Source organism: Aythya ferina (genome assembly GCF_964211825.1).
Source record: "Aythya ferina genome assembly, chromosome: W".
NCBI lineage: Eukaryota > Metazoa > Chordata > Aves > Anseriformes > Anatidae > Aythya > Aythya ferina.
In genome coordinates this window covers 17,033,848-17,052,547 of record NC_140313.1, presented here as the reverse complement: position 1 = coordinate 17,052,547, position 18,700 = coordinate 17,033,848, and the positions used below count along the sequence as shown (strand labels likewise).

Below are 18,700 nucleotides of genomic sequence, written 5' to 3'. Positions count from 1 at the left end.
GTCACTTCGAACATGCACGTTAGGCGGAAGGATCCCCCGTGCATCCAGTGCTGACAATAAAGGATACTTCGTCACTAAGAAATTTCGGCTTCGTTCTTTGAATCAGTCCTGCAGACGGACAAGAGCCAAGGAGCAACTGAGTCTGCGCAAAGACAAGAGGTCAACTAGCGGTGACGAGGAAGAGTCATCAGTCTTCATCCCCACGACCCCCGACAACCACCACCAGGAGACACTGCGCAAGCGTAGATGGGAGGAGTTTATGGAATTGACTCCTTGGAACTAATTTTAATATGAAGCGGGGACAGGTTATGAATATGTACAGCCCTATTGTGAAACTTCATGCATATGTAACTCTTTACTGCATAGAACCAAGGCAAGTTGCCGCGTCAGGTGCGCACGACTTTGGCGGGACTACCCCCCCCCCCTCCCCGTGCTGCCCAGCGCTGAATAAACATACCTACTTTACAGTCTTATTGACTGTGGAGCCTGTTTTCCTCAAGTCAGTTTGGTGAGCCAGCCAGGAGACGCTCTGCTCGGCTGTGGGATCAGCTGCGGAGTGGACACCCCTAGGTGCACCCCGAGTATTTTCCTCAGAGGAGCCTCCACTCTCAGCCGCTCACCGCGGAAGCAGACAAAGACCTCCTGAAGCCGTGGACAAAAGGTATGTTTTACAGTACAGGAAGGGCCTGTAAGTCATACGCGTGGCCGGGGCAGCTGGTAAATCACGCAGAGACATCTGGCATGCAGCACAGTCCTCATATGGGAGGACGGTACCCTACAGGCTGACCAATAGAGAGGTCAAGGGGGATTTGGTGACCGATAGAGTGGTCAAGGGGTATTTGCTGACCAATAGAATCAAGGGGGATTTGCTGACCGATAGAGCGGTCGCTAGCAATCTTGGGAGTAGATCGAGCAAATCCGAGGTTACCGCTTCATCCCTGTTTTGGGAGCCAGGACGGACCTGCTAATGACTGTATAAGAAGCAGGAGAAGGGTAAGCGGGCCTCTCACAATTGTGACAAGGTTATCTGGGTAATATTTGCAGCTGCTGAAGGGATATTAATTGGAGTGGTAATAATTGTATGTCTTATTTGTGGATGCCTGGGTATCTCACGTTGAAAGCATTTGTGTAAGTGTGTTTGAGACAAAGTATTGTTGTGAAGTGAATTACTCTAAGAGGAACATGGCCGGAGACGATACAAACAAGTTTGGTTATTGTTTTAAGTGATATTCTTGTGGTATGAGCAAGAAGTGCAAGGGGCCTTTCTGTCTGATTGCGTGATTGTGCTGTGTGAGTGAGACGCAGCATCGCTGAGAAGCGAGTGCAGAGTTCCGATCCGTGGTGGTTCCATATTCTCTGCGAGGGGAGTGGCCGGAGACGAACAAAGTGCATGACAGACCGAAAAGAAGTGCTGTTTTATCCAAGTGTTGATTGGTGGTGCCCAATATACAGGCCTGGCGGTGCATCTTGCAATCCTATTTTGTTCTTAAATGTTTTGAGTGTGACAAGGAGGAAGGTGGGAGCATTATCTAAGTAAGAGTTTAGAAGTTTTGGTATATTCGCAGTGGTGTTTGTTTGGTTTCCCAAGTATGGGGGGGGGGGGGGGGGGGCCTGACTGATTATCAAAGCAGTAGAACAGAGAGAGTCACTTCTTTGGTGGTTCGGGCTTGAGTCCTGGGAATTTGGTAAGAAGGTAGCCTTAGGCTTCTTAATTAATTGATTAATTGTTTTTTTCTATCCCATAGCTGTTATAGAATAAGTGAAGTTTGTTCATTGTAAAAGGGATTGTAAGGGGAACTTCTGCCCTTCGGCCTTGATTCAGGGCAGAGACTGGGGGAAGGTTGCATACATGTTGTAACCTATTGTGATAAAACAATGGACCATGGTAGCTCCCTGATTAAGTTAGAGATTGCAATCTGCCTCTTGCTTAAGTCGCCAAGCAGGTTTTACAACGTCCTCAGGGCATGACCTGAGAGATGGACTTAATACCATATAAGGAGAAAAGGGAGACCAATTCGTGGAGGAAGACTATGGCCTTCATCTTCACGACCCCCTAGCAACAGCGTGCGCAGCCGCAGAATATACCAGGATGTGGCAACGTAGCAGACAAACAACTGGAACTGCTAGACTATAAGAAGAAGGGACTGAGGGGGGTTAGTTGCGTGCTGTTGCGGAGCGGAGACTCCCCAGCCGCCCAGCGCTGTTTTGCTTGTGTCTGCTTACTTGATTAATAAAATAATTTCAATAGACCAGTAAATTGTGTGGTCTAATTTATAACAATTTGTTGCTGTGACTCAGATGAAGGCAATCTGATTGAAAGACCTTTGGAGGGGGCGCCCCGCTGATTTCAGCGGCCTTCGGTAGGACTACTTTCATTCAAACCCTTCACCGACGAACCCAAAATTAGACACAAGCAAATAAAACCGGTAAACCCCAGGCAACCTTTGTGCACGAAGCCCGAACGAAGACCCACGGGGTGGGTAAGTATAGGCCAGTGTTCCGTTCGGTTGGGGTTGGGTTTCCCAGAGTGTGACAACTGAGACGTCCAATTGCGGACGAAGCGAGAGCGGACCCCTCGGTAGTGCGGTTCCCACATCCCGCGAGGGACTGGGCCACGAAAAGGGGGAGCGTGTGTGTGTGCGTGTGAGGGCACTCTGGAAGATGGGACAGAAGAAGAGTAAGCCTTCTGGTCCCATGGGTGGGGTAACGTCTGATGTTAGGTTACCCCGGGATTAATGATTAAAAATTGGGAGGATTCCCCTTTTAGGTGGGGAAGGAATAAAGTAAAAATGATACATTATTGTGTTGAAGTTTGGGGTGGTAAACAGATTCGAGGAGACCACCTTTACTGGCCTGTATTTGGGTCTTTTGAAGATTGGGTTTGTCAGGCCTAAATATTTATGTAAACTCAAAGGAACCCTTTAGTCTAGAAGAAAGTGAGTATGTGCACCTCTGGATAAATTCAGATACGAGGATGCATCTATATCCTCTAAAAGAAAAAGGAGGGCGGGATAAAAAGAGAAAGGACTTGGAAGTCCGGACACCGCCCCCGCCCTATATTCCACTGCCCGCACCAACGGCTCCCGTCCTTAATGGACTCCCTGAATTAGCTAATCCAGGAGAATCGGAATCGGATCATGAAACACAGGGGCCGGTAACCAGAAGCAGGGCAAGAAATCAGAAATCTGCTTTAAGGGAGGGATTATATCCTCTACGAGAAATAGCAATGGGGGGACCCCAGCCAGGAATGGAATATGTGGCCATCCCCATTAACTCTGGGGATGTCCGAGATTTTAAGAAAAGGACAGGAGGAGGGTAAGCAAGCTTTAATGGCAACTGGCATAGTGTTTGCAGCTGCTGAGGAATAATTCTAACTGGAATAATAACTGTACATTGTATATTGTATATATAAAAGCCCGGGCATTTTTGTTAAAGTATTCTTTTATTCATATGTTAATATGTAAATATGTAAATATAAGAACTGCCATTGAGGTGTATGTCTAAGGGAACAAAATTTGCCCAGGCATATTATCGGCTCATCAGGTTTAAATGTCCTCAGTGTAATTGTCAACAGGCAGTTAATTTACAGTGGTTTGATTTTATTTGTGTATCTATATATTGTGAATTTTGGAGGGATTGGGATTGACTAGTAAAGAGCTTCTAGGAAAACAGTGGAATATTAACCACTGTAGATTACAATAGGAAAAGTTCAAAGCAAAGAAACCCCGAGGAAAAGCCCCCTAGGGTGTATACTAACACATTGGAGGGATACAGTGGGGTGAGAGGGTATAGAAAGTAAAAGAACTCTTATCAAATATTGTAATCAATGGTGGCCACTTTATAAACTAGAGGATGGAGCGGAGTGGCCCCTAAATGGAACTATTAATTATAACACCATATTACAGTTAATGTTGTTTTTGTGGAAAGAAGGGAAATGGGATGAAATATGGTATATTGATTGATATGTTGTTTCAGTATCTTGGAGGGAAAAGGTATGGAATTAAGTTGGACTCTGACTGAGCCTTTGGTGCTGGTATTAGAAAAGTACGGGCTGGAGAAAGATAAAGGAAGTGTTAAAAGGGTTGCTGAAGGTGTTAAAGGTGTGGCATGTAGTATTTAACAGAGCTGTTTGAAATTGAATGAGCAGGGAAAGGTGATGTAGGCATTATCTAAGTAACAGTCTAGAAGTTTTGGTATATTTGCATATTTGCTGTGGTGTTTGTTCAGTTTCCCAAGCATCGGGGAGGGGGGAACAGCCTGCTCCACCAGGGGCCTCTCCAGCGGCCGCAGGGGGGCTTCGGCTCCAGCGCCTGGAGCGCCTCCTCCCCCTCCTTCTGCACTGACTTTGGTGTCTGCGGGGGGGTTTCTCGCTCTCCCAACTGCTGTTGAGCAGCAGGGTTTTGTTCGTTTCTTTGTCTGTTTTCGTGGATGTGCTCTCACAGAGGCACGGACTGTGTTGCTCATGGCTTGGCTCTGGGCAGCAGTGGGCCTCTTTGGGGCCAGATGAAATTGTCCCTTATCTACCACGGGGAGGTTTCTGGGTTTTTCTCACGGGGGCTGCCACTGCAGTTTCCCACTCTCACACCCCTCACACCACCCCCGAACCTTGCCAGCAAACCCAATACACTGGGGCAGTTAAGTCATTACTGACTTGTAAAGCTTCAGGGATTAAATTAACTAATGAAACCCTAAATGTGATGGGGGTAGAAGGTACTGGGATAACAGTGCCACTTTTGGGGAATACTAAGCTGAGACCAGGGGATAAAATGATCACTGGGCAATTATTGTATGTATCCAAGGCGGAAACTAACTTGTTGGGAAGGGATTTGATGATTAAATTGGGCATTCAAATAGTAAATTGTTAGACTGGAATAACAGTGTTATTAATGGAGTGCTCTCAGGCCCTGAGAGCAAACGTATATTCACCTCTGACTGGAAAGACTCTGAAATGGGGGTGGAAGCAACAATATAGGTGGACAATTTTACCTCAGGGGTTTACAGGGCCACCTATCTATTTGGGTAAATTCTAAAAAAGGTTTTGGAGCAATTACAACCTCCCAAGGAGGTATTAATCTTACAAATATGTGGATCATTTTAAGGAAAATGGATACTCCCCAATGGGAGAGAAATGCTGAATAAAGTGATAATGAGGCAAATATTAACTGTTTTACATCAGAAGAGTCATTGGGAGGTGCAAGCAATGTGTGATGTTGTTCTGATTAAGGAGGTATTGGGGAGGCATTGGGGAGGCAAGGACAATCCCCAGACATGGACTGTATATCTCGAAACAAGACACTGAAACTCATGATAAGGAAGCGGCAGACGGACAGAGAAACAAACGTAAGGACTATAAATCTCAAAACTGGACATTGGAATTCATTATAAAGATACAACAAACGGAAGAATTGGCAACAACCAGCTCTCGCAATTAAGAAACATGCCAATTCAGCAGATTCCTGACCAAAGGTGAAAAGTACACTGTGAGGAAGACTCGGGGTCTTCCTCCCAAAGACCCCTGCCCACGTCCCAAAGACCCCTGCCCACAATTCTTGGAAGGCTCTACGCAGGCGCAAGGTGCCAAAAGGCTAATTAGCATGAGAAGCGAGGGAAGGCGGGGATAGGTAATGCATATGTATAGGTGCTTGTAGAATATTGATAGATTGATTGTATAAATTCAAGACTGCTTTCCGCTTTAGGTATGCACGATAGGTGGAGAGATCCCCCGTGCATCCAGCGCTGCAATAAAGAATATACCACTTAAAGGAATTTCGGCTTCGATCTTTGAATCAATCTGGCACCCCAGATGGGACGACCTCTCTGCCGGACCGCAGGACCCGCTGGGGACAGGACTCCCTAGGGTACCCCCGGGATTTCCCGGAGGGACTCCTCGACTCACCGGATCACTGCGGAGGCAGACAAGGACCCCATCATTGTAAGTGAGTATATTCTTTATTCTGGTTTGGTTTTCTGGTAGACCGGTCATCTGGGACTGTCCAGTAAGTCGGAAGGTGACTTCCGCAGGACAGTATTTGGTATATACTTTGTGGTTAGTACCACAAGTATATCTGGGGACCTTGGGGTCCATCTGTATCTGGAACTGTCTGTAAGTCAGAAGGTGATCTTCTGCGAGGCAGTGTTTGGTATATACTTTGTGGTAAGCACCATAAGTATATTTGGGGACCTTAAAGAAAGAGCTCGCTTTAAGGTCCATCTGGAATTGTGTTGTCTATTTCGGTTTTCTGACTCATGGAGTATGGTATTTAACTTTGGTTATTGTTACTGCGATTTTGGCTATTTTCCTGGTGGTAATAGTAGGTTCATGGCATTGTTGTAAGAAAGATATCGTTACGGTGTTACACAGTTCGGTTTTCTGACTTATCGCATGTGGAATTTGACTCTGACTATTGTTATTGTGATTTTGGCAATATTGCTGGTAATAGTAGTTTTGTGACATCTCTACTGAAAGATATTGCGTGCCCGTATTTTTGTGAGTGATACATTTTGTGATACGCTTTTGTAAGTAACATGTGTATTCTGAAAGTGTAAACTGGAAAATGGGGGGGCAAACAAGCAGTGAAATTTTAAAGAAAAGTGTGTTAGGATGTGTTTTAAGTCACTGGAAGGATATTGGAGGATCTGCCGGTGGAAGTGTGAACAGGAAAACATTGATAAAATATCGTAATCAGTGGTGGCCGCTTTATAAGCTGGAATGTGGAGAAAAGTGGCCCCTAAATGGAACTTTAAACTATAATATTTTGCTACAGTTAATGTTGTTTTTTGAGAAGCAGAACAGGATGAAATGTTGTATACTGATGTTTCAGCATCTTGGTGGGAAAAGGTACGGAATTAAGTTGGCCCCGGACTGAGCCTTTGATGATGGCATTAGAGAAGTACAGGCTGGAGAAAGATAAAGGAAGTGTTAAAAGGGTTGTTGAAAGTGTTAAAGGTGTTTGAAGTTGAATGAGCAGGGAAAGAGGATGTAGGAATGTTAATAGTTCTGCCTCTGCCCGAGGCAGAGATCTTAAAATCCCGGGTGTTAGCCCTTTAGGGCAAAGGGACCACAATGGGTCTGAGAGAGTTGTCACAGAAACAGAAAAGCAGTTAACTCTTAAAACAACCTGAGTTCATGTGCGAGCTCAGATTGCCGATGGGACCGCTCAGGGAACTGTGGACAATTGCATTCCCCTGACCGACCCCCACTAAGACCCGAATCATCCTGAAAATTATGAACGGTTAAGTAAATACTAAAACCTGGATGAATTGGGAATTGAGAATATGCTTCCAACAAGGTCTAAAAGAAACCCCTATGGAATTTTTGGACCAACTCTGAAATGTAATGAAAATAAATAAATAAATAAATAAATAAATAAATAAATAAAACAAAACGGTTTGGACCTGGCTTCGGAGGACAAATTGACTAGCCTTTTCCTAGGGTAATCGACCCCTGATTTCAACAGGAATAATGGGGACTTGGGGAATCTACCCTAGCGGATCCTCCACTGGTTATAATGAAGCTAGGGGAGGAATGGAAGTGAAATTTCTTATTGATATGGGGCAACATATTCAGTTCTAAATCAAGCATTAATGCCTTCACAGAATTATTATGTTAGGGTAAAAGATGTGTCGTGGTTTAACCCGGCCGGCAGCTAAACACCACGCAGCCGTTTGCTCACCCTCCCCCTCCCTCTCTGGGACGGGGGAGGGAAATGGAAAGTGAAGTCCGTGAGTTGAGATAAAGACAGTTTAATAAGACAAAATAATAATAATAATAATAATAATAATAATAATAATAATAATAATAATAATACAATGATGATAATAGTACCACTACTAATAATGTGTACAAACAAGTGATGCACAATGCAATTGCTCACCACCCGCTGACCGATGCCCAGCCTAACCCTGAGCAGTCCGGCCCCCTCCCCCTGGCTAGCCACCCCTATGTATTGTTTAGCCTGACATCAGATGGTATTAGCCTGACGTCAGATGGTATGGAATACCCCTTTGGCTAGTTTGGGTCACCTGTCCTGGGTCTGTCCCCTCCCAGCTCTTACTGCACCCCCAGCCTGCCTGTTGGCAGGACAGAGCAAGAAGCTGAGATGTCCTTGGCTTGGTATAAGCACTGCTCTGCAACAATTAAAACATCAGGGTGTTATCAGCACTCTTCTCATCCTAAGCCAAAACATAGCATTCTACCAGCTACTAGGAAGAAAATTAACTCTGTTCTAACTGAAACCCGGACAAGGTGTAACCGAAAAGGCTTATTTTTGTGAACCTTTGAAGTACAAGTTAGGGAAACAATGGGGCATACACAGATTTTTATATATGCCTAACTCCTCATGGGCACTCTTAGGTAGAGATTTATTAGAGCAAGTAGGAGCAGAAATTGTCTTTGAAAAAGGGAAAATGGAATTAAGAATAGGAGAAGAACAACTAACAAATGTGTTAAGTTTGGCACTAATACAAACTGACCCTAAAAGTGAAATACCTTTAGAGATCACAGATCAAGTATGTCCAGGAGTTTGGGCTACTGAAACCCCTGAAAGAGGTAAAAATGTGACCTTAATAATTATTAAATTAAAGCCAGGAGAGAAACCCATTAAGGTTAAGTAATATCCTTTGAGGATAGAAGATAGGAAAGGAATTAAAGAGATAATTAATAAATTTTTACAGTATGGATTATTGATTGAATGCGAATCAGAATACAATGCACCCATATTGCCAATTAAAAAGGCAGATGAAAAAGCTATAGGCTAGTTCAGGATTTGAGGGCCATAAATAAAATCACTGAGGAAATATATCCAGTAGTGGCAAACCCTTATACTTTGCTGACTAAATTAAAGAATAGTCAAGTCTGGTTTACCGTACTGGATTTAAAAGATGCCTTCTTCTGCCTAGGCTTAGCCACAGAAAGCCAAAACCTATTTGCCTTTGAATGGGAAAATCCCGATTCAGGCAGAAAGACGCAGCTTACGTGGACATTACTACCTCAAGGATTCAAGAATAGCCCCACTATTTTTGGAAACCAATTAGCAAGGGAACTCGAAACATGGATGCCTCCGGACACTGAAGGTGCTTTGTTACAATATGTAGATGATCTCTTAATAGCTACTGAGACTAAAGGGAGTTGTATTCAATGGACTATAAGTCGTCTTAATTTTCTGGGTTTAAATGGATATCAAGTCTCTTGACAGAAAGTCCAGCTGGCTCAACAAAGTGTGACCTATCTGGGATTTGAAATTTCGGAAGGACAACGAGAACTAGGAACTGAACATAAGGAAGTCATTTGCCGGACTCCAGAACCTCAAATGGTAAAGGAGCTACAAACATTTTTATGAATGACAGGTTGGTGTCGCCTTTGGATTTATAATTATGGACTATTGGTAAAGCCTCTATGTGAATTGATAAAGATTAACCAGTCAAAGTTAGTCTGGACTGGAGAAGCACAAAAAGTCTTTAAACAACTTAAACAAGAATTGATGATTTTGAAATATCAAGCAATATTGGTAGAACAGGACAACGTGGAAATTGTGATAACTAATATTGTGAATCTAGCCTCTTTTCTTAGTGATGCTCCGGCACAGCCTGTGATTCACGATTGTTTAGAAACTATAGAGACTGTGTATTCCAGCTGACCAGACCTTAAGGAGGAGCCCATGGAAGATGCGGAAGAAACTTGGTTCACGGATGGGAGCAGTTTTGTTATGCAAAGACAACGTAAAGCTGGATATGCTATAACAACTACTCAGCAGGTAATCGAGTCTAAGCCTTTACCCCCTGGAACATCAGCTCAAAAGGCAGAGATAGTTGCTCTCACGAGAGCATTGGAACTGGCAGCGGGAAAAAGGGTAAATATTTGGACAGATTCTAAATATACATTCGGCGTGGTACATGCTCATGGAGCAATTTGGAAAGAACATGGATTGCTGACCGCTCAGTGAAAACACAAAGTATGCTGAAGAAATTTTAAAATTGTTAGAGGCTGTAAAACAACCAGAAAAGGTAGCTATCATGCATTGTCAGGGACACCAAAAGGGGAACACCGATTTTGAAATTGGAAATCGATTGGCAGAGGCTAAGCAGGCAGCTGAAATAACTGAGGTGAAGGCATTGTCTTTGATACCAGACGGTAAAATCCAAACTATATCCAAATTATACAAAAGAAGACTTAAAATTAATTGAAGATTTGAAAGGTAAAATGAAGCCAGATGGATGAGTATATTTAAAAGATAACCACATAGTAATACCCTCTAGTTTGACATGGCCCATAGTTCTTACAGAACACAATAAAACGCATTGGGGAGCTGGCACACTGCATAAGAGCCTGAGTCAGACATTAGTGGGACGATATGATAAAACAAGTAACTCAACAATGTAGCATTTGCTTACACAATAACCCCAATACCAAGAATAGAATAAAATTTGGAATAATCGGTAAAGGAAATTATTCGGGGCAACAGTGGCAAATTGATTTTTCAGAACTCCCTAGAAAAGGGGGGTATCATTATTACTGGTTCTGACTGACACGTTTTCAGGAAGGCCTGAAGCCTTTCCCTGTCGAACAAACAAAGCAAGAGAAGTGGTTAAAGTCTTGTTAAATGAAATAATACCATGCTTTGGGATTCTAGTAGCAATGTCTTCTGATAGAGTTTCACATTTTTGTGCACAAGTGGTACAACAGATAAGTAAGATTCTAAAGATAGATTGGCAACTGCATACCCCTTATAGACCACAGGCAAGTGGACAGGTAGAAAAAATGAACCATTTAATTAAACAATAAATAGCTAAAATTGGATAAGAAGCTAATTTGTCATGGCCTCAATCCCTCCCTTTAGCATTACTTGGAATTAGAGTTAAACCTAGAATAAAAGGGAATTTGAGTCCCTTCAAAATCTTATATGGAAGGCCATAGCAATTTCTATTTAGTGGAGAGGACCTAACGCAGTTAGGATCAGAATATTTATATGCTTATATAACTGAACTTCAGAAACAATTAAATAAAGTACATAAATTTGTTTTAGGGACCAGGGCTAGAGGGTTGGATCAACCAATCCACCCCTTTAAGCTCGGGAATTATATATATATATAAAGACTTTTTCAGGACAACCCCTACAGGAAAAATGGAAGGAAAGTGGATGGGACCATACCAAGTATTACTGACAACACACACCGCCATTAGGATTAAGAAGCAAGCAGCTTGGATCCACAATTCAAGGGTGAAGAAGGTCCCGGCGAGGATATAGACCACCACTCCAATTGGACCAACAAAATTACGGTTTTCCAGATCCTAATGATTGCAGGGGTGCGGTTCTCGGATTCGGGGTGGGCAACTTGGGATGAGAACTTACACCTGACCTTAATACAAACAATTTCTCAAGTAACTAATAAGACGAACTGTTGGGTATGCACCCATCTGCCACAGCATGGGAATAAGGGTGTATCGTTAATCGGGATTCCGTTGCCTGCAAACTTATCTTGGACTAATTTGTGGGAAAACACATCTTGGGGTCGAAAATATGAAGAAGTTTTGGAACTAGAAGTTAGTAGCTTCGTGCCGTTGGAATCTTACTATGTATGTGTACAAAGGTGTAACCCGCCTAAGGGTATGGGAAAACAGGATTGTATAAATACAGGTACTACTTATGTGGGGAATCAGACATCTTGTAATCGAAAAATTGATATTAGTACAACTAGCAGTTGGGCAAATTCAACCAGCTGGCCAGTACCAGAAGGAAAAGGGTGGTATTGGCTATGCAATGATACAGCCTGTAAGGTCTTGCCCGAGAATTGGAAGGGAACTTGCACTCTTGGAGCGGTAGTCCCCAATATGACAGTACACGATGTAGTGCCTCGAGCCTACTTGAGAAATCATATGCGGAGAATCAGACGAAAAATTAACAATCCATTGATAGAGAGACACACCGCTTTTCATAGTTTTGTTTGATGGTTTATCCCATGGTTAGGAGTGAGTGAATTGGAAAAGGCAATAGTTAATATTTCTGCAATTATAGAGAAGTTAGAAAACAAAACTCTGGATGCTATAAAGGCTCAACAAGAAGAGATATCTAGTTTATCACAGGTAGTATTACAAAATCGGATGGCCCTAGACTTGTTACTGGCCGCTCAAGGGGGAGTCTGTACAGTAATAAACACAAGTTGTTGTGTGTATGTAGATCAGAGTGGAAGGATCTCTACCGACCTGGAAGAAATATGGAAGCAGACAAGGGTCCTACATGATATCAGTAAAGATGATCTTTCGTGGAGTTTTAGTGAAATATGGAATAAGTTAACCTCCTGGTTGCCCAATTTTCAATGGTTGAAACAAGTGTTCATTGCTCTAATCGCATTAGTAGTGTTAGGAATATTTGTGTGCATGTTGTTTAGATGCCTGCTTTGTTGTGTTACTGTAAATAATGAAAGTATCTGATGCAAAAGAATTTGCATGGGAAAAGAAAAGGGGGGATTGATTAAGGAGGTATTGGGGAGGCATTGGGGAGGCAAGGACAATCCCCAGACATGGACTGTATATCACAGATCTCGAAACAAGACACTGAAACTCATGATAAGGAAGCGGCAGACGGACAGAGAAACAAACGTAAGGACTATAAATCTCAAAACTGGACATTGGAATTCATTATAAAGATACAACAAACGGAAGAATTGGCAACAACCAGCTCTCGCAATTAAGAAACATGCCAATTCAGCAGATTCCTGACCAAAGGTGAAAAGTACACTGTGAGGAAGACTCGGGGTCTTCCTCCCAAAGACCCCTGCCCACGTCCCAAAGACCCCTGCCCACAATTCTTGGAAGGCTCTACTCAGGCGCAAGGTGCCAAAAGGCTAATTAGCATGAGAAGCGAGGGAAGGCGGGGATAGGTAATGCATATGTATAGGTGCTTGTAGAATATTGATAGATTGATTGTATAAATTCAAGACTGCTTTCCGCTTTAGGTATGCACGATAGGTGGAGAGATCCCCCGTGCATCCAGCGCTGCAATAAAGAATATACCACTTAAAGGAATTTCGGCTTCGATCTTTGAATCAGTTCTAAGAAAGCATGTCTGTGTAGAAATATATACTTTAGGGAAGCACACATGCAGAGGATGTACTATATGTCAAAAGGTAAATAAAAAGGTCTTCTGTAACCTATCTAGAGGGGGACGGGAGCCAGGGCTTTGACCTTTCCAAAGTATACAGGTAGACTTTACTGAGTTACTTGTTTGTCCTAATTGACCATGTGACTGAATGAGTGTAAAGCTTTACTGCAAGGATTAAAGCAGGCCTTAGAGATTGAGTGGGATTTTCACAGCCCCTGGCACCCCTCTTCTTCTGGAAAGGTAGAGCGAATGAATGGTGAAATTAAGAAACAACTAACAAAACTTATGCTGGAAATTAAGGCTTCTTGGGTAAAATGCTTACCCCTTGCACTGTTAAACATATGGATGCAGCCCAGAACTGATGTAGGAATTTCTCCTTTTGAAATGCTATATGGTATGCCCTATGACTTGGAATTGCCACTTGATCACCCTCAATTCTAATCAAGACTTTGAAAGAGACTCTTTTTAACACCACGATGGGGAAGGCCCCTATGTTGTTTTGCTTACTACAGAAACAGCCGTTTGGACTGCGGAGAAATGATGGACACATGCCAGCCGTGTTAAAGGACCCATCTGTGACGAGAAGTGGGAGATCGCTCCAGGAAACAAAGACCGCTCACATTGCGACAAACTCGATAGGTACCGTGGGTTAAGGTAGAGGCTCTCCCCTGAAGAACACTACTGCTGCTGAGAAGAACTAAAACCTCGTAGTTGGCTGCAACCCAACTGACGAGTGAGGCAGAGGAGTGAATAAGTGGGGAAAGAAATGGGCCTCAGCCATTCCTATCGGTATTTGGGGGTTCTCGCACTGATTTCATCCTGCATAGCGACTCAACACCACTCCCACCAACCTTTTAAATGGACTTTAAGTCGATTCGAAGATCAACAGGTTATTGCAACCCAGATAACATCGGGGGGGGGGGGGCAAGCTTTACTTCTACACTATGTCAGCTGATCTCGAGGCCCCGATGCTGGGAATATATGGGATTTTATTTCTGCCCAAGTTCTAACCCGGGAAAGGGGTACTGTAAATGCCTGAACGTGTATTATTGTGCATACCGGGGGTGTGAAACCATTGCTACAGACTGGACACTTGGGGCTGGTCGGGATAAATTCTTACAAGTGGAATATGGGCTGCAAGGTTGTAACCAATAATTGGATCCTTGTTACAGGTGGCGAGGGCATGGTATAGGGTATACAGGAACCTTCCACGGAAATAAAGAAATATGCAAGGTTCTATATATAAATATAACAAACTTGGATGATACTAGCTGGGTACTAGGAAAAATGTCAGATTTTACGAACACGGAACAGATAGGGGAGGACTCATACTAATAAAGAAGGAAAAACCCGAGACTTCCAAGGTAGTCGGGCCTAATAAAGAGTTAATAGGGGAAGGTTTGGTTGTCCAGACTGTAAAGATACCTGGGACTGCCCAACCTACTACAGTGTTTTCTAATAAGTTGACAGAGTTATCCTTTCCCACACTGCTTCCAAGCATTGTGAAAAAAGAAAGGGGTTGTACCCGAGGAGATAACTGAAGGGTACTGGCTATGTGTAAGTGTTAAGCCCCCATATTCAAATTCTTCCAAGTGCAGTTGGGGTCAGGAAATCGGGATAACTTTGACCCAAGTTACGGGAAAAGGTAGATGTATCGGCAGAGTTCCAAGAGATAAAAATGATCTGTGCCATGTCACTGAAAAAAATGGACCAAACACACAAATGGTTAATTCCTGCAAATAACACTAGGTAGGTATGTTCATCGTTAGGAGTCACTCCTTGCATATCTTTAAAATTGTTTAGCACATCTCATGATTTTTGTGTACAGGTGGTCATTATACCAAGGATTCTATACCACACTGAAGAGTATATGTATACCCATCACACAGTGGCTGAATACCATCTAGTAAAGAGGGAGCCTATTACGGCCGTCACCTTAGCCACTTTAATGGCTCTCGGGGCTGCAGGTGCAGGAACTGGAATTGCTTCCCTGATAAAACAAAGTCAGGAATTCACTTCTCTACGCATTGCCGTAGATGAGGATCTGGCCCGCATAGAGCAATCAATAACGGCTTTGGAAAAATCGGTTAGGTCATTGTCTGAAGTGGTACTCCAAAACTGCAGGGGATTGGATTTAATTTTCTTACAACAAGGAGGGCTGTGTGCAGCCCTACGAGAAGAATGTTGTGCATATGCAGATCATACTGGGGTGGTAAGAGATACCATGACCAAATTGTGGGAAGGATTAGAAAAACGAAAAAGGGAAAATGATGATCGTCAAAATTGGTATGAATCCTTGTTCAATTACTCACCTTGGCTTACTACTTTGTTGTCTACTATCGCGGGACCTTTGATACTGCTTATAATTGTACTTACATTTGGACCATGTATACTCAATCGAGTGGTAGCCATAGTAAAGAGCCGATTAGAGGCAGCTCATCTCATGCTCATACGTACAAAATATGAACCACTCGAACAAGAAATGAAAGATGCTGGTGACTTCGCTCTCAGTAAACGAATGTTACAAAGGTTCAATGAACAAAATGGAGTATAAGAGAAAAGGGGGGAATTGTTATAGAATAAGTGAAGTTTGTTCATTGTAAAAGGGATTGTAAGGGGAACTTCTGCCCTTCGGCCTTGATTCAGGGCAGAGACTGGGGGAAGGTTGCATACATGTTGTAACCTATTGTGATAAAACAATGGACCATGGTAGCTCCCTGATTAAGTTAGAGATTGCAATCTGCCTCTTGCTTAAGTCGCCAAGCAGGTTTTACAACGTCCTCAGGGCATGACCTGAGAGATGGACTTAATACCATATAAGGAGAAAAGGGAGACCAATTCGTGGAGGAAGACTACGGCCTTCATCTTCACGACCCCCTAGCAACAGCGTGCGCAGCCGCAGAATATACCAGGATGTGGCAACGTAGCAGACAAACAACTGGAACTGCTAGACTATAAGAAGAAGGGACTGAGGGGGGTTAGTTGCGTGCTGTTGCGGAGCGGAGACTCCCCAGCTGCCTGTGATAAATTAGTAGGGGTTTGTTCATTGTCCTTGAGAATTTAAAGAATCTACTGAGGAGATAAGGTTTCACAACTCACGGCATTGTAACATGGGGACAAAGCAAGACATCCTGTTTTGCCCCCACCTGAACACAAGCACAACGCATGATCACCGGAGGAAGAACAACGACCCCCAACAACAGACTGCGCAATCTCAGGACAGGTCTCAACAAGTCGACAGGTCTCGACAGGTCTCGACAAGTCTTGACAAGCCGGAACTTCAATGCTATAAAACAGCGACACTGGAAAGGGGAAGTTGCGTGCTGTTGCGGAGCGGAGACTCCCCAGCCGCCCAGCGCTGTTTTGCTTGTGTCTGCTTACTTGATTAATAAAATAATTACAATAGACCTGTAAATTGTGTGGTCTAATTTATAACAATTTGGTGCCGTGACTCAGATGAAGGCAAATCTGATTGAAAGACCTTCGGAGGGGGCGCCCCGCTGATTTCAGCGGCCTTCGCTAGGACTACTTTCAATCAAACCCTTCACCGACGAACCCAAAATTAGACACAAGCAAATAAAACCGGTAAACCCCAGGCAACCTTTGTGCACGAAGCCCGAACGAAGACCCACGGGGTGGGTAAGTATAGGCCGGTGTTCCGTTCGGTTGGGGTTGGGTATCCCGGAGCACGACATTTGAGACGTCCAAGTGCGGACGAAGCGAGTGCGGACCCCTCGGTAGTGCGGTTCCCACCTCCCGCGAGGGACTGGGCCACGAAAAGGGGGAAGCGTTGTGTGTGTGTGTGTGAAGGTGCTCCGGAAGATGGGACAGAAGAAAAGTAAGCCTTCTGGCCTCATGAGGGAGGGATCCAATGCTGTAGGGATACCCTCTGTTCCTTCTGATAGTCCGTTAGGACAAATGATTAAGAATTGGGATGATTCCCCTTTTAGGCGGGGAAGGAATAAAGTAAAAATGATACATTATTGTGTTGAAGTTTGGGGTGGTAAACAGATTCGAGGAGACCACCTTTACTGGCCTGTATTTGGGTCTTTTGAAGATTGGGTTTGTCAGGCCTAAATATTTATGTAAACTCAAAGGAACCCTTTAGTCTAGAAAAAAGTGAGTATGTGCACCTCTGGATAAATTCAGATACGAGGATGCATCTATATCCTCTAAAAGAAAAAGGAGGGCGGGATAAAAAGAGAAAGGACTTAGAAGTCCCAACACCACCCCCGCCCTATATTCCACTGCCCGCACCAACGGCTCCCGTCCTTAATGGACTCCCCGAATTAGCTAATCCAGGAGAATCGGAATCGGATCATGAAACACAGGGGCCGGTAACCAGAAGCAGGGCAAGAAATCAGAAATCTGCTTTAAGGGAGGGATTATATCCTCTACGAGAAATAGCGATGGGGGGACCCCAGCCAGGAATGGAATATGTGGCCATCCCCATTAACTCTGGGGATGTCCGAGATTTTAAGAAAAGGACAGGAGGAGGGTAAGCAAGCTTTAATGGCAACTGGCATAGTGTTTGCAGCTGCTGAGGAATAATTCTAACTGGAATAATAACTGTACATTGTATATTGTATATATAAAAGCCCGGGCATTTTTGTTAAAGTATTCTTTTATTCATATGTTAATATGTAAATATGTAAATATAAGAACTGCCATTGAGGTGTATGTCTAAGGGAACAAAATTTGCCCAGGCATATTATCGGCTCATCAGGTTTAAATGTCCTCAGTGTAATTGTCAACAGGCAGTTAATTTACAGTGGTTTGATTTTATTTGTGTATCTATATATTGTGGATTTTGGAGGGATTGGGATTGACTAGTAAAGAGCTTCTAGGAAAACAGTGGAATATTAACCACTGTAGATTACAATAGGAAATGTTCAAAGCAAAGAAACCTCGAGGAAAAGCCCCCTAGGGTGTATACTAACACATTGAAGGGATATAGTGGGGTGAGAGTGTACAGAAAGTAAAAGAACTCTTATCAAATATTGTAATCAATGGTGGCCACTTTATAAACTAGAGGATGGAGCGGAGTGGCCCCTAAATGGAACTATTAATTATAACACCATATTACAGTTAATGTTGTTTTTTGTGGAAAGAAGGAAAATGGGATGAAATATGGTATATTGATTGATATGTTGTTTCAGTATCTTGGAGGGAAAAGGTATGGAATTAAGTTGGACTCTGACTGAGCCTTTGGTGTTGGTATTAGAAAAGTACGGGCTTGAGAAAGATAAAGGAAGTGTTAAAAGGGTTGCTGAAGGTGTTAAAGGTGTGGCACGTAGTATTTAACAGAGCTGTTTGAAATTGAATGAGCAGGGAAAGGTGATGTAGGCATTATCTAAGTAACAGTCTAGAAGTTTTGGTATATTTGCATATTTGCTGTGATGTTTGTTCAGTTTCCCAAGCATCGGGGAGGGGGGGAACAGCCTGCTCCACCAGGGGCCTCTCCAGCAGCCGCAGGGGGGCTTCAGCTCCAGCGCCTGGAGCGCCTCCTCCCCCTCCTTCTGCACTGACTTTGGTGTCTGCGGGGGGGTTTCTCGCTCTCCCAACTGCTGTTGAGCAGCAGGGTTTTGTTCGTTTGTTTGTCT

The 18,700-nt window shown here is 43.5% G+C and overlaps 1 long non-coding RNA gene across 1 annotated transcript in view; it reads left to right on the top strand.

Moving 5' to 3' along the window:
- The first annotated feature begins 448 nt into the window (after nucleotides 1-448).
- LOC311426393 overlaps nucleotides 449-18,700 on the top strand; it is a 569,271-nt gene continuing 551,019 nt past the window's right edge. Inside the window, exons 1-2 of the long non-coding RNA XR_014686702.1 lie at nucleotides 449-661; nucleotides 1,746-2,252. This is a non-coding gene — a long non-coding RNA (uncharacterized lncRNA). The remainder of the gene's footprint in view (nucleotides 662-1,745; nucleotides 2,253-18,700) is intronic.